Consider the following 17,518-nt stretch of genomic DNA (forward strand, 5'->3'; position numbering starts at 1 on the left):
TTAATACTTCCGTGAGGTAGGGATTGATGACCTTCTCAAATATCTTGTCCTTAGGAACTCTTGGGGAAGTCATGACGATCTAGATCTGCAACAGAAACAGGCTCGAAACGAAAATAGAGGAGAACTGCGCCATACGGAGATCAAAACCCTCGGGCGTATATATAATGATTTTTTCTGGACCAGAAGGAGTGCTCCGCAAAAAAACAGAGTCCGGGAGGCACACGAGGTGCCCACAAGCCCTGTAGCCGTCGCCAGGGGGGTAGGTGGCGGCTACCAAGCTTATGGCCGCCTCGTGCGCTCTCTGGACTGCTTTTTATTTTTCTAATTTTCCAAAAATTCCAAAACGGAGAAAATATCCTATTGGAAAAGTTTCGGAGTCCAATTACTTACCGAAACACATACCTCTTCGTTTTCAGGGTCTGAAATAGGCTGATAAACATCCCTTATGTACTCCTCTGGAGTTATGATATTGATGATATTGGTCTCAACATTTATGGGAGTACCAGAGATATAATGCTTGATTCTTTGCCCATTTACCACTCTAGGAAAATTTCCTTCCGTGTTGTTGATCTTCATGGCACCGGAATGATATACTTCCTCAACAACGTAAGGACCTTCCCATTTAGAGAGAAGCTTGCCTGCGAAGAATATTAAGCGAGAATTGTATAGCAGGACATAACAACCGCTTCTCACCGGCAAGTTTGAAATCGAAGTTGAGCTCTTTGATTGCCCAATAAGCTTTGTGTTCCAGCTCAAGAGGTAAATGAAAGGCCTTACCGTAAACCATTTTATACGGCGACATGCCCATGGGATTCTTATAAGCACTCCTATAAGCCCATAGTGCATCGCCAAGTTTGCTAGACCAATTCTTTCGAGATCTATTGACGGTCTTTTGTAAGATCAATTTGATCTCCCTATTACTCAACTCCACTTGACCACTAGACTGAGGATGATAAGGAGATGCAACTCTATGGTTGACATCATACTTAGCGAGCATCTTGCGGAAAACACCATGGATGAAGTGTGAAACACCATCGGTTATCAAATATCTAGGGACTCCAAATCTTGGGAAAATGACTTCTTTCAGCATCTTAATAGAGGTGTGATGATCAGCATTTCGAGTGGGGATAGCTTCTACCCACTTAGTGACATAATCAACAACGACTAAGATGTGAGTATACCCACTGGAACTCGGGAAGGGTCCCATATAATCAAAGCCCCAGACATCAAATGGTTCAATGACAAGTGAATAGTTCATAGGCATTTCCTAATGTTTACTGATGTTCCCTATTCTTTGGCATTCGTCACAAGACAAGACAAAATTACGGGCATCCTTGAAGAGAGTGGGCCAATAGAAACCTGATTGCAATACCTTATGAGCAGTTCTATCTCCAACATGGTGTCCTCCGTAGGCTTCGGAATGGCACTTCTCCAGGATCAGTCCCTGTTCATGTTCAGGCACACAATGTCTAATAACACCATCTACTCCTTCCTTATAAAGGTGAGGATCATCCCAGAAGTAGTGACTCAAATCAAAGAAGAATTTCTTCTTTTGCTGATAGGTGAAACCGAGTGGTATGTATTTGGCTACGATATTGTTTGCATAATCAGCATACCACGGTGCACTATGCGAAGCGCGGATGACATTTAATTGCTCATCAGGGAAGCTGTCATCAATTGGTTGTGGGTCATCAAGGACATTCTCTAGCCTGGACAAGTTATCTGCTACAGGGTTATCAGCACCCTTTCGGTCAACGACGTGCAAATCAAATTCCTGTAGCAGGAGAACCCATCTGATCAGCCTAGGCTTAGCATCCTTCTTCTCCATAAGGTACTTAATAGCAGCATGGTCAGAGTGAATAGTGACTTTGGAGTCAACTATATAAGATCTAAACTTTTCACATGCAAACACGACTGCTAAAAACTCCTTTTCCGTAGTGGTATAGTTTCTCTGGGCACTGTCTAGAGTTTTACTAGCGTAGTGAATAACATTCAACTTCTTGTCAACTCTTTGTCCTAGAACAGCACCAATAGCATAATCACTAGCGTCACACATGATCTCAAAAGGCAAGTTCCAATCAGGTGGTTGAACAATAGGTGCGGTTATCAAGGCCTTCTTAAGTATTTCGAAAGCTTCCTCACAATCCTCATCAAAAACAAAAGGAACATCCTTCTGCAAGAGGTTGGTAAGAGGCCTAGAAATCTTAGAGAAGTCTTTAATGAACCTTCTATAGAAACCAGCATGACCTAGGAAACTTCGTAAACCTCTGATATCTGTGGGGCAAGGCATTTTCTCAATTGCATCAACCTTAGCCTTATCAACTTTAATGCCTCTTTCAGAGATTTTATGTCCTAAGACGATGCCTTCATTAACCATAAAGTGGCACTTCTCCCAATTCAAGACAAGATTGGTGTCTTTACATCTCTGTAAGACTCGATCAAGGTTGCTGAGGCAATCATCAAAGGAAGACCCGTAAACGGATAAGTCATCCATGAAAACCTCGATAATCTTTTCACAAAAGTCAGAGAATATAGCCATCATACATCTTTGAAAGGTGGCAGGTGCATTGCATAAGCCAAAAGGCATACGTCTATAAGCAAAGGTACCGAAGGGGCAGGTGAAAGTGGTTTTCTCCTGGTCAGATTGTGCAACAGGTATTTGCGAGAAACCTGAATAACCATCTAGAAAGCAGAAGTGTGTGTGTTTAGATAGCCTTTCTAGCATTTGGTCGATAAACGACAAAGGATAATGGTCTTTCCTGGTTGCCTTGTTCAGTTTCCGGAAGTCTATCACCATCCTATAGCCAGTAATAATCCTCCGTGGGAGTAGTTCATTCTTATCATTAGGAACGACGGTGATACCTCCCTTCTTAGGTACGCAATGTACTGGACTTACCCAATCACTATGAGCAATAGGATAAATGATTCCTGCTTCCAGAAGCTTTAATATTTCTTTTCTCACGGCCTCTTTCATCCTAGGATTTAATCTCCTTTGATGATCATCAACTGGCTTAGAATCAGGATCGGTTTTAATCTTGTGCTGACATAGAGTGGGACTAATACCCTTAAGATCATCAAGAGTATATCCAATAGAAGCACAGTGCTTCCTCAGAGTTTTTAGTAACTTCTTTTCTTCATGCTCTGAGAGGCTAGCACTAATAATAACAGGATATACCTCCTTTTCATCAAGATATGCATACTTAAGAGTATCAGGCAACTGTTTAAGATCGAACACAGGATCACCCTTTGGTGAGGGAGGATCCCCAAGCAGTTCAACAGGCAGATTATTCTTGAGAATAGGATATTGTTCTAAAACAATTTTATCTATCTCATCTCTTTCATCCATATGCATATCATTTTCATGCTCAAGCAGATATTGCTCTAAAGGATCCGTAGGAGGAATGGCAATAGAGGCAAGAGCAATGATTTCATCCCTACCAGACGACTCCTTTTCATGGAGTTGTCTTCCAAACTTGGAGAAGTTAAATTCATGAGACACACCCTCGAAACCGACAGTGACAGTCTGTTTAATGCAATCAATATGAGCATTGACAGTGTTGAGAAAGGGTCTACCAAATATGATGGGACAAAAGCTATCTTGTGCAGTAGCAAGGACGAGGAAATCAATAGGATACTTCGTCTTACGACACAGGACTTCTACGTCTCTCACGATTCCCAGAGGGTAGATTGTGTCTCTATTAGCTAGCGTAATAGTGACATCAACGGGTTCTAACTCAGCAGGTGCAATCTCATCTTTGATTTCATCGTATAGGGACCGGGGTATTGCACTAACACTAGCGCCCATATCACATAAACCATGATAACAGTGATCTCCTATCTTGACAGAAACAACGGGCAGGCCAACTACAGGTCCGTATTTGTCTTTCGCGTGAGGTTTAGCAATTCTAGCGGAGTCCTCACAGAATTTGATAACATGCCCGTCTATGTCTTCGGCTAAGAGATATTTGATAATAGCAACACTAGGCTTAACCCTAATCTCCTCAGGGGGTGCAAGTGGTCTAATGTAACCCCTACGTATCACAGTTGGAGCTTTAGAATAATCCTTTTTCCTAGCAGGGTATGGTGGTTTCTCAGCGTAGGCACAAGGAACAATAGGATCACTAAAAGCAATGACTTTCTCTTCAACTAGATTGGGTTTAACTATGTTGATTTCTACAGGAGGATGATACTTAAACCACTTCTCTTTGGGAAGATCAAGATGAGCAGCAAAAGATTCACATAGAGAAGCTACTATCTCACAGTCGAGTCCATACTTAGCGCTAAAATCTCTAGAAGTGTTTGTTTCAACAAAAGATTTAACGCAATCAAACTGGAAATTCATACCTGACTCCTTACCTTCTTCAAGCTCCCAATCTTCAGAGTTACATTTGATTCTTTCCAATAAGTTCCACTTGAGTTCAATATCCTTCTTCATAAAAGAACCAGTACAAGAAGTATCGAGCATGGTACGATCTTCATGAGAAAGCCGAGCATGAAAGTTTTGAGTGATAATTTCTCTCAAGAGCTCATGATTGGGGCATGAATATAGCATTGATTTAAGCCTCACCCAAGCTTGAGCTATGCTTTCCCTGTCACGAGGCCAAAAATTATAAATATAATTCCGATTACCATGTACTAAATGAATAGGATAAAACTTTTGATGAAATTCCAATTTCAACCGATTGTAGTCCCATGATCCAGTATCATCACATAGCCTATACCATGTCAACGCCTTATCCTTCAAATATAAAGGAAAGACTTTCTTCTTTACCTCATCCTCGGGCAAACCCGCAAGCTTAAATAAACCAGAAACTTCATCTACATAGATTAGATGCAAGTCTGGATGTGATGTTCCATCTCGTGTAAAAGGAGTAGCCAGCAGTTTCTCAAGCATACCCGAAGGAATTTCATAAAAGATATTTTCAGTAGGTACCTCGGGTTGAGGAGCAACTCCTGGTGCTTCCGTTCGTGGTGAAGATACTCCGAACAAACTCCTCAAAGGATTAGTTTCCATAGTGACAAGTGACAATAAATTTCAGCCCAGTGTATAAATGTTTCCTTACCAAATTCCACTTACCAAAGGCGCTTCACTCCCCGGCAACGGCGCCAGAAAAGAGTCTTGATGACCCACAAGTATAGGGGATCAATCGTAGTCCTTTCGATAAGCAAGAGTGTTGAACCCAACGAGGAGCAGAAGGCTCTGATAAACGGTTTTCAGCAAGGTAATAACCGCAAGCACTGAAAGTAGCGGTAACAAGTGATGGTGTAGTGAGGTGAAACGTAGCAAGTGAAAAGTAACAAGTGACAAGTAGAAGCAACGGTGCAGCAAAGTGGCCCAATCCCTTTTGCAGCAAGGGACAATCCTAAACAAAGTCTTATAGGAGGAAAAAACGCTCCCGAGGACACACGGGAATTTCTGTCATGCTAGTTTCATCATGTTCATGTGATTCGCGTTCGTTACTTTGATAGTTTGATATGTGGGTAGACCGGTGCTTGGGTACTGCCCTTACTTGGAGAAGCATCCCACTTATGATTAACCCCTCTCGCAAGCATCCGCAACTACGAAAGAAGAATTAAGACAACGTCTAACCATAGCATTAAACTAGTGGATCCAAATCAGCCCCTTACGAAGCAACGCATAGACTGGGGTTTAAGCTTCTGTCACTCTAGCAACCCATCATCTACTTACTACTCCCCAATGCCTTCCTCTAGGCCCAAATATGGTGAAGTGTTATGTAGTGGACATTCACATAACACCACTAGAGGAAAAGACAACATACATCATATCAAAATACCGAACGAATATCAAATTCACATGACTATTATTAGCATAACTTATCCCATGTCCTCAGGAACAAAAGTAACTACTCACAAAGCATAATCATAATCATGATCAGAGGTGTAATGAATAGCATCAAGGATCTGAACATAAACTCTTCCACCAAGTAATCCAACTAGCATCAACTACAAAGAGTAATCAACACTACTAGCAACCTTACAAGTACCAATCGGAGTCGCGAGACGAAGATTGGTTACAAGAGATGAACTAGGGTTTGGAGAGGAGATGGTGCTGATGAAGATGTTAATGGAGATGACTCCCCTCCGACGAGAGGAGTGTTGGTGATGACGATGGCGACGATTTCCCCCTCCGGGAGGGAAGTTTCCCCGGCAGGATCGGTCTGCCGGAGCTCTAGATTGGTTTTGCTCAAGTTCCGCCTCGTGGCGGCGGAGAATCCATGAAAATGCTCCACCTTGATTTTTTCTGGAACGAAACCCTTCATATAGCAAAAGAGGGGGGGCAGTGGTCCGCCAGGGTGCCCACAAGTCCTGTAGCCGCCGCCAGGGGGGTAGGTGGCGGCTACCAGGCTTGTGGGCTCCTGGTAGCTCCCCTGTGGTACTTCTTTCGCCCAGTATTTTTTATGTATTCCCAAAAAATTCCACGTTGATTTTCAGGACATTTGGAGTTGCGTAGAATAGAGGACTCGGACTTGCTCCTTTTCCAGTCCAGAATTCCAGCTCCGGTATTCTCCCTCTTCAAATAAACCTTGCAAAATAAGAGAGAAAAGGCATAAGTATGGAACCACAAAGTAATATAACAGTCCATAAAGCGATAAATATCAACATGAAAGCATGGTGCAAAATGGACGTATCAGTAGTTTGTTTTCTTGTGCTAATGTTATCACAAGTTTCTGTTTAAGTTTTGTGTTGTGAAGTTTTCAAGTTTTGGGTGATGTTCTCATGGACAAAGAGATAAGGAGTGGAAAGAGCTCAAGCTTGGGGATGCCCAAGGCATCCCAAGCCAAATTCAAGGACACCAAAAAGCCTAAGCTTGGGGATGCCCCGTGAAGGCATCCCCTCTTTCGTCTTCAATCCATCGGTAACATTACTTGGAGCTATATTTTTATTCACCACATGATATGTGTTTTGCTTGGAGCGTCTTGTATCGTAGGAGTCTTTTCTTTTTGTTGTGTCACAACCATACTTGGTGCACACCTTTTGAGAGAGACATGCACTCATCGTGATTTTGCTAGAATGCTCATCGTGCTTCACTTATATCTTTTGAGCTAGATAATTTTGCTCTATGTGCTTCACTTAGATCTTTTAGAGCACGGCGGTGCGTAACTTGGTAGTTGGCTTGTGCTATGAAAGTAGTCCCAAAGGTGATAGGTACCCAAAGAGGATACAAAAACCTCCATCTTCATGTTCATTGAGTAGAAAGAGAAGTTTTCATTCCTCTCAATTAGTTTTGAGACGTGGATTTGGTAATATTAAGAGTTATGTTAGTAGGGTGTTGTGAATCTAGAAATACTTGTGTTGAAGTTAGTGATTCCCGTAGCATGCACGTATGGTGAACCGCTATGTTAGGAAGTCGGAGCATAATTGATCTATTGATTGTCATCCTTTGTGTTTCGGTCAGGATCGCGCGATGGTTAACACCTACCAACCCTTCCCCTAGGAGTATGCGTCTAGCACTTTGTTTCGATTACTAATAAAAACTTTCGTAACAAGTATGTGAGTTCTTCATGACTAATGTGAGTCCATGGTATATATGCACTTTCACCTTCCACCATTGCTAGCCTCTCTAGTGCCGCGCAATTCTCGCCGGTGCACAAACCCACCATATGCCTTCCTCAAAACAGCCACCATACCTACCTACTATGGCATTTTCATAGCCATTCCGAGATATATTGCCATGCAACTCCCACCATTCTATATCATGACTTGTGTCGTCACTCTCATATTGCCATTGCATGATCGTAAGATAACTAGCGAGATGTTTCAATGTCATACGCCTAGCTAGATCGTTGCACATCCCGGTACACTGCCGGAGGCATTTCCTATAGAGTCATAATCGTTCTGAGCTTTGAGCCGTGAGTAAATAAAAGTGTGATGATCATCATTATTAGAGCATTGTCCCATGTGAGGAAATAAAAAAAAAGAGAAAAGAAGAGGCCAAAGAGCCCAAAAATAGAAAAAAGAGGCCCAAGAGCCCAAATAAAAAAAGAGAGAAGGGACAATGCTACTATCTTTTTCCACAGTTGTGCTTCATAAAAGCACCATGTTCTTCATGATTGAGAGCCTCTCGTTTCGTCATCACCATATGCTAGTGGGAATCTATTATATAACTTGGCTTGTATATTCCAATGATGGGCTTCCTCAAATTGCCCTAGGTCTTCGTGAGCAAGCAAGTTGGATGCACACCCATTAGTTCTCCTTTTGAGCTTTCACATACTTATAGCTCTAGTGCATCCTTTGTATGGCACTTCCTACTCATTCACATTGATATCTATTAATGGGCATCTCCATAGCCTTTTGATATGCTGAGTCAATGTGACCATCTCCTCCTTTTTTTGTCTCACAACCACCACCACACTCTATTCCACCTATAGTGCTATATCCATGGCTCACGCTCATGTATTGTGTGATAGTTGTAAAAGGTTTGAGAAAGTAAGAGTGCGAAAACAATTACTTGGCCAATACCGGGGTTGTGCATGATTTAAATTAGTTTTGTGGGGATGATGGAGCATAGCCAGACGATATGATTTTGTAGGGATCACTTTCTTTGGCCTTGTTATTTTGAAAGTTCATGATTACCTTGCTAGTTTGCTTGAAGTATTATTGTTTTCATGTCAATAGCAAACTATTGTTTTGAATCTTACGGATCTGACCATTCATGTCACACGAAAGAAGTTGCAAAGGACAACTATGCTAGTTAGCATTCCACATCAAAAATTCAGTCTTTATCACTTCCCTACTCGAGATCGAGCAGGAGTTAAGCTTGGGGATGCTTGATACGTCTCCAACGTATCTATAATTTTTGATGGTTTCATGCTATTATCTTGTCAAACTTTGGATGTTATGTATTTTTAGTGATTCCCGTAGCATGCACGTATGGTGAACCGCTATGTGATGAAATCTGAGCATGATTAGTATATTGATTGTCATCCTTTGCGTGGCGGTCGGGATCGCGCGATGGTTTATACCTACCAACCCTTCCCCTAGGAGTATGCGTCGAATGCTTTGTTTCGATTACTAATAAAACTTTTGCAACAAGTATATGAGTTCTTCATGACTAATGTTGAGTCCATGGTTTAGATGCATTTTCATCTTCCACCATCACTATCTTCTTAGTGCCGCGCAACTTTCGCTGGTGCACAAAACCCACCATTAGCCTCCCTCAAAACAGCCACCATACCTACCTACTATGCCTTTTTCAAATTCATTTCGAGATATATTGTCATGCAACTACCACCAAGATATGTGCCACCACGTCTACATTGCCTTTGCATGATCGTAAGATAGCTAGCATGATGTTTCCATTGATGTCTATGCCATGCTAGATCTTTGCCACGGTACACTACCGAAGGCATTCCATACAGAGTCATAGTTGCTGTAAGTTTTGAGTTGAAAGTGTGATGATCATCATTATTGGAGCATTGTCCCATGTGAGGAAATAAAAGAGGCCAAAGAAGCCCATAAAAAAGAGAGGCCAAAGAGCCCACCAAAAAAAGAGAGAAAAAGAGAGAAGGGACAATGCTACCACTTTTTCCACACTTGTGCATATTGAGCACCATGATCTTCATGATTGAGAGTCTCTCGTTTTGTCACCACCATATAGCTAGTGGGAAATTCTCATTATATAACTTGGCTTGTATATTCTAATGATAGGCTTCCTCAAAATTGCCTTAGGTCTTCGTGAGCAAGCAAGTTGGATGCACACCCACTAGTTTTCTTTAAGAGCTTTCACATACTTGTAGCTCTAGTGCATCATTTGTATGGCAATCCCTGCTCATTCACATTGATATCTATTGATGAGCATCTCCACAGCTCATTGATATGCCTAGTTAATGTGACTATCTTCTCTTTTTGTCTTGCAACCTTCACCATATTCCACACCATCTATAGTGCTATAACCATGGCTCACGCTCATGTATTGCGTGAGAGTTGAAAATGTTTGAGAAAGTAAAGGTGTGAAACAATTACTTGGCCAATACTGGGGTTGTGCATGATTTAAATTCGTTGTGCAATGATGATAGAGCGTAGCCAGACTATATGATTTTGTAGGGATAACTTTCTTTTGGCCTTGTTATTTTGAAAGTTCATGATTACTTTGCTAGTTTGCTTGAACTATTATTGTTTCCACGTCAATAGCAAACTATTGTTTTGAATCCAATGGATCTGAACATTCACGTCACATAAGAGGAATTACAAAGGACACCTATGCTAGGTAGCATGAAAGCATCAAAAATTCATTCTTATCACTTCCCTACTCGAGGACGAGCATGAGTTAAGCTTGGGGATGCTTGATACGTCTCAAACGTATCAATAATTTTTTATGGTTTCATGTTGTTATCTTGCCTTCTTTGTATGTTTTATGTACCCTTTTTATATCTTTTTGGGACTAACTTATTAATTCAGGGCCAAGTGCTAGTTCCTGTTTTTTCCGTGTTTTTGACTCTTTTCAGATCTGATTTTGGAACGGAGTCCAAATGGAAGAAAAACCCCGAAATAATTTTTTCCCGAACGGAAGAAGTCCAGGGGGCTTTTGGGCCAAGCCAGTTGGGCTCTAGGGAGCCCACAAGCCCCCACTCCGCCACCAGGGGGAGGCGGCGATGGGCAGGCTTGTGGCCTCCCTGGCCGCCCCCTGGCCTAGATCTTTGGCCTATAAATTCCTAAATATTCCGCAAAAAATCAGGGGAGCCTCGAAAATACTTTTCCGCCGCCGCAAGCTTCCGTTTCCGCGAGATCTCATCTGTAGACCCTTCCCGGCGCCCTGCCGGAGGGGACTTTGGAGCCGGAGGTCTTCTTCTTCATCATCATCGCCCCTCCAATGACTCGTGAGTAGTTCACTTCAGACCTACGGGTCCGTAGTCAGTAGCTAGATGGCTTCTTCTCTCTCTTGGATCTTCAATACAAAGTTCTCCATGATCTTCATGGAGATCTATCCGATGTAATCTTCTTTGACGGTGTGTTTGTCGAGATCCGATGAATTGTGGACTTGTGATCAGATTATCTATGATATATATTTGAGTCTTTGCTGATTTCTTATATGCGTGATTTGATATCCTTGTAAGTCTCTCCGAGTCTTGGGTTTTGTTTGGCCAACTAGATCTTTGATTCTTGCAATGGGAGAAGTGCTTGGTTTTGGGTTCTGCCATGCGGTGACCTTTCCCAGTGACAGTAGGGGCAGCAAGGCACACATCAAGCAGTTGCCATCAAGGGTAAAAAGATGGGGTTTTTATCATTGGTTTGAGATTATCCCTCTACATCATGTCATCTTGCTTAAGACGTTACTCTGTTCTTATGGACTTAATACACTAGATGCATGCTGGATAGCGGTCGATGTGTGGAGTAATAGTAGTAGATGCAGAAAGTATCGGTCTACTTGTTTCGGACGTGATGCCTATAGAAATAATCATTGCATATATATCGTCACGACTCTGCACAGTTCTATCAATTGCTCGACAGTAATTTGTTCACCCACCGTCTACTTGCTTTCATGAGAGAAGCCACTAGTAAACACTACGGCCCTCAGGTCTATTCACATCCATCGTTTACAACTCCGCTTTTACTTTGCTTTGTTACTTTGTTGCTTTCAGTTCTCACTTGGCAAACAATCTATAAGGGATTGACAACCCCTTCATAGCGTTGGGTGCAAGCTTTTGTGTTTGTGTAGGATCTTGGGATACTCTTCCGCCGGATTGATACCTTGGTTCTCAAACTGAGGGAAATACTTACCGTCGCTGTGCTACATCACCCTTTCCGCTTCGAGGGAACACCAACGCAAGGCTCTAAGGCCACGGGGGAAATCCTTTGCATACTTGCCTAGGAAGTCCCTTAAGGTGTAGCCGCAGCTGAAGGATTCCTGATGCCGTCGACACAACTATTTCTGGCGCCGTTGCAAGGGATACACAGCAGCCATCACGCTCCTGCAGGCCGACGTCCAGTTCGACATGGTCCGCGACATGCAGGCCAGCGTCAAGCGTGCCGTCTACCTCGGGGCGCTCATCGCCGGCACCGACAAGAGCCGCGTCATCAAGATGATAATGTCCACAACAACCAGGACCTCGCCCCGCCCGCCCGCACGAACACGCCCTAATCTGACACAAATTCTCTCATGTGATTTCGGGGAGAGATTTTAATTGAATTGCCTTCCGTGTATGTCGTCGTTGCTGTAGGCCGTCTTCGATGAGCTATGCAACATGTTGGATGCCGGGAAGCCCGCCTTCGCTCCCAAGAAAGGGAAGCCGTGCGTGGTCATGTTTGTTTGTTTGCAAGGTCAGTCTGCCCTGCCTGCTGCCACGTTATTACTGTATGTCCGAATTCTGTCTTGATATATGATGTTTTAGCAATTGCATCCGCCCAAATGAACATATGCAGTATCCGTTATTCCTTAATTTGGAGGGCATTGTTTCACGGTTAAATTCCATGAGAATACCATTATCTTTCATAGTGACTTGATTACTTCTGATTAAGCTGTTTAGCGGCTTGTTTATATATTTATTTGATGGGGGCAAACCATGGAAACAAATTATTATAGGCCAAGCCTTAGTCACCTTCAATGTTTTTTTTCACTTTGTCGAGCTACTGGCATGTGATTCTCTCCAGCTGACTTTTTTGGTGATACAAGAAGCCATGTAATTGGAGACTTGGAGTTGTAGTGATTAACCATTCTTATGTTCCTTTGGGGTGGATACCTGATGTGTTGCAAATTTTGTTCTATTCTAAAAGAAAGATACACTTTATATTGCAAGTTCTATCATCTTGGATGGGTAGTTTGTAATTAGCGAGTCATTTGAAGGGCCAGTTGTAAGTGATAGATCACATTCTTATCGTACTATTTGGCTTCGGTGTGGGGCTGTTGTTGTTTAGCTGACTGGCTCACTAATGATCAGTTATATGTCTTTTGCACTTTAGTTGCATTGCTTATAATATATTGTTCACAAATCACAAGGCATCGTCTTGTTCATGCAGGTTCTGGGAAAACTACCACTTGTATGAAATATGCCCATTATCATCAAAAGATAGGATTTAAACCGGCACTGGTTTGTGCTGACACATTCAGGGCTGGTGCTTTTGATCAGCTGAAACAAAATGCGACAACGATCATTGTTCCTTTCTATGGAAGGTACACTAGCATCTCTTTACCACTTTGACTGCTAATATTATGATTTGCTATCTCTTGTTTTTCCTAATTGTTGTGTCACTGCAGCTACATGGAATCAGACCCAGTAAAAAATACTGTGAAGGGCGTGGAGAGGTTTAGAAAAGAAAATTGTGATCTCATAATTGTAGATACAAGTGGAAGGCACAAACAGGAAGTGGCTCTGTTTGAAGAAATGCGCCAAGTTTCAGAAGCAACGGTAATACACTCAGAACCCTTACTTTCAGTTGTAACCTGAACCAAATGAAAATCTCACCTTCATTGTCATGATATCATGTAGAAACCAGACCTGGTAATATTTGTGATGGATGGCAGCATTGGTCGGGCTGCATTTTCTTAGGCCCAAGCATTCAGGCAAAGTGTTCCGGTTGATGCTGTAATTGTTACAAAAATGGACGGCCATGCGAAAGGAGGTGGCGCACTTACCGCGTTAGTATTCACTTCCCTTATATTAGACTACCCTCTTGGTGCCATTTAACTGGAGCTCGTTGATGCTCACAGTGGCTTTGAGAGGAAAGCAAGCAAGAGCAGGAAGAAAGTTGCACGAAGAAGAGGGGATTCAAGAGGTTCTACAGATAGGCAGACTAATGAACCTAAGGAAAATTCAAATGCTTCTTTGCTGAAATTACATGAAAAGAGGGGGGAATTTATGAATTCAACTTCGTATGTACACATGCAATTTGGTTTCTTTTGTATTTCATTGTAAGAAAAAAGAGACACGATGGTTGCGGAGGAGTAAATAGGCGAACAAAGAATTGGTATCTATTATTTCACTCCCTTCATTTTTATATAAGGTGTATAAATTTCAGCATAGTGACCAAGACATATAATTATAGATAAGTTAGGTCAAAATTACCGCTATCTAATTTGTGGATTAGCGACAAGTAAATTATTTAGGCTAAAAAAGTAAGAGATACATACAATCAGAAGAGAGGTAGTTTCATTTTTTTCTCTACAAGAAGAGATACATGCAACCAGGAGAGATATACTTTCTTTTTCTCTAGAGGGTCAAGATGGGAATTATGAGAAACTAGAACAAATGCACCTTATATTATAGATTTTTATAAACAACAAATGCACCTTATATAAAGGAACGAAGGGAGTATTGATGAATACACATATACACTTCCAAATAAGAACAATTATTTGACTCATTTGTTTTTTTTGTCCGTAGCAACGCACAGACAGCCAACTAGTATGCAATAATAACAATATATAATACTATAAATTTCACACTCTCGTATATATTCATAATCACACATACTGTATTCTGCAGTGCTACTTGTTTGTATACTTACACAAACCCAAAATCCACATATAACTAACTATACTACTAAAATCTGAGCAACCAATCCATCCGTCACACAACACGTTGGATGGGACTTTCAGTCGCACCCACATCCATCTTCCGCAGGCTCCACCGTTATCCTCTACCACTTGGATTTATGCCCGACGAACAACCGATGGATCTACGAATGCTATTGTCGTCGCTGGATTTGGGGTTTACGACAGCGGGCGACTGAACCTTATCATGGATTGGCTGGGAACCATACCACACCGGCTTCGCCTCTAGCCACTCGACAGTTCGTCGGCAAAGACACGCCCGACCGTCACCCTGGTCGACGCTAGCCCAACGGCTCGCCTTGCCAGTCATAAAGTGCGACGACCGACTGTTGCAAGTGATGCATCGAGTTTCTACCACACCGTAACATTTCGGATGGGTGTTCTTCAAGTGCAAAAAAGATGTGTTATGTACTTGTTTTGATTCGTTTGTTCATCGAATTCGGTGCAATTTCGGTAGCTCATTCTTTGCTCAAACTTATGCGTAGTACGGATGCAAGTTTTGGTGTTAGAAAAAAGAATACATCAATTTATTTATAGCACGAAATTTGGTAGATGTTCATGCACTCGTTGCTAGAATTGAGGCTAGAGATGAGACTAGAGAAAAGGCTAGAGGGGAAGCAACGTCCATTTTTTTAGAATCAAAGAAAAAAGAGTGTGCAAGCTTAAGCATCTGCAGATTAGCAATGAAGACACAGAAAATGTATTAATCCAACTAGTGGAAGCAGTTATGGAAGTTGGATATCTTTTAAAATGTTTAGATGTGGTTCTTGTTTTCTTTGGTCTTGCTCTTGTAGCGAAGAGTTGGTGAAGTACTCCAATGTATCAAAATGTCGTTGAATGAAATAAAGTAGGAAATAAATGTGTTTCAATGGCTGAAAATGAAATAAAGTAGGAAATAAAGTAGAATTGGTGAATGGATCAAAATTTGTTTTTGGAGCATCTCTAGAAAATCCCTCAAAAATTAATCCATTATTCTTTAGTTCCTCCCTTTTATAGGGGTTAGCCATTTCCAAAAAGAATGTTTTCACACAAGTTCATTTAAAAAAAATAAACATAAATTTTTTATTGCATAATTAAACAATGGTATCATATTAAAATCATACCTAACACAATTAATGTTGCACAAGTGTTTAACACAATTAAAGTTAATCAAGCATTTAAAAAAATGTTGAACAAGTGTTTACAAAATGTTAATCAAACATTTGAAAAATATTAAATGTGTATAGAAAAAGTGTTGACCATGTATTAAAAAATGATGAACAAAGTTGATCATGTACATAAAAAGTTAATCAAGCATTTGAAAAAAATGTTGAACAAGTAGTTTTAAAATTTTAAACGTGCATAGAAAAAATGTTGATGATGTATTAAAAACATGATGAAGTTTTTGATCATGTATATAAAAATGTCAATCGAGCATTCCAAAAAAATTGAACAAGTATATGGAAAAATATTAATCAACGTTAAATGTGTTTACAAAAACATGTTGACCATGTGTTCAGAAAATGTAAATATTGCATTTAAAAATGTTGATCAAGCATCTGAAAATAATAAATAGAAATAGAAAAAAAGTTGACCATGTATTGCTAAAATGCTATTCTTGTATTTGAAAAATGTTATCAATCATTTCAAAAAGGTTAGAGTGCGCATAGAAAAATATTTACCATGCATTAAAAAATTGTTTATCTTGTGCTTGAAAAACGTTAATCAAGCATTTTTTAAATGTGTATAGAAAATATGTTGACTATGTATTAAAAAATGTTAAATTGTATTTCAAAAAAGTTAAATGTGTATTCGATTTTTTTTGGTGAAATATAAATAAATGTAGAATGAAAACCAAAAGAAACAAACAAAAACTAAAAAAAGTATAATCAAATAAGAAATGGAATAAACCAAAGGAAAACGGAAATGAAAAATAAAACCAAAGAAACAAATGGAAAAAGAATGAAAAAACAAAGAAGAAAAAAAGAAACCAAAGAAAACATGATGAAGCAGAAAAAATGGAGAAAGAAAAAAAAACGCATTGAAAACCAAGAAGGAAACAAAAGTCGAAGAAACAAATAAATAAATAATGTGTAAACACCGGTTATTTTCCTTCTAGTAGGTCGCATCCTAGTAATAGTACATGAACTCAAAGTCAGCATAGCGGCTAACAGTGTCGCGATGCAACAAGGAGGTCCGCGTTCCTTTTCTTAACTTCATTTTTTGTAAAATATAATCTAGTGGGTCGACCTGATACTATATATAGCCTTAACGCGAGAGGTGCTTCCGTCTCGCTTAATGCAAGATATGCAGGAGCCCTTGAATTTTATGTACTCCCTCTGTAAACTAATATAAGAGTGTTTAGATAACTAGAATAGTAATCTAAATGCTTTTATATTAGTTTACGGAGGGACTAGAAGTTACAAGTACATGTTGCCTAAAAAAAGAAAAATATGTGTAGTTTACTTGCTCTGGTTTTTTGTATGTAGATTTTGAAATGGTTCATACATGCATGATCCAGATCCGTTATGTGGTTTATGTTGTTTACTTTCCGACGACCTAATTGTGTTTTCTTTCTCCTTTCTTCACTTTGATGTACCTAAAGATCAACAATTAGCTCATATGTGTGATTCTTAATCCTGCATGCTCGCTTACAGATTGTATACTATTGAGGTAAAGTGCTGATTGCTTCAGTTTGTTCGCTGGAATGAACCAAAAGCATATTATTTTTGAAATGCATAATACCGCCCTAATTTATTGTTATTGTTGTCATGTGCGGTGAAGGTGTGCTTCATCAAGTCTTGGCGTACACTTTTCAGTTTTATATTTATTATTATTGCAGCATGCTCGTTCTGCTGGCTGCTAATTTGAAATGAAATGAAAGGTGTATAAAGGTCGGAAAGTAAGCAAATGATTTGGGACTTGTAGTGCTATTCTAGGACTAGAAATAGTAGTGCATGATAATTATTGGCAAACTACTGGACTGCAAGCTTCACATCATAATTTGAGCGGGAATTTCACAAAGCACAA

At 40.5% G+C, this 17,518-nt stretch overlaps 1 pseudogene; it reads left to right on the forward strand.

The window, feature by feature from the left end:
* The window catches only part of LOC123442320, a 46,726-nt pseudogene extending 33,083 nt beyond the window's left edge, over positions 1-13,643 (forward strand).
* Positions 13,644-17,518: the final 3,875 nt, after the last annotated feature.

Source organism: Hordeum vulgare, chromosome 3H (genome assembly GCF_904849725.1).
Source record: "Hordeum vulgare subsp. vulgare chromosome 3H, MorexV3_pseudomolecules_assembly, whole genome shotgun sequence".
Classification (NCBI taxonomy): domain Eukaryota; kingdom Viridiplantae; phylum Streptophyta; class Magnoliopsida; order Poales; family Poaceae; genus Hordeum; species Hordeum vulgare.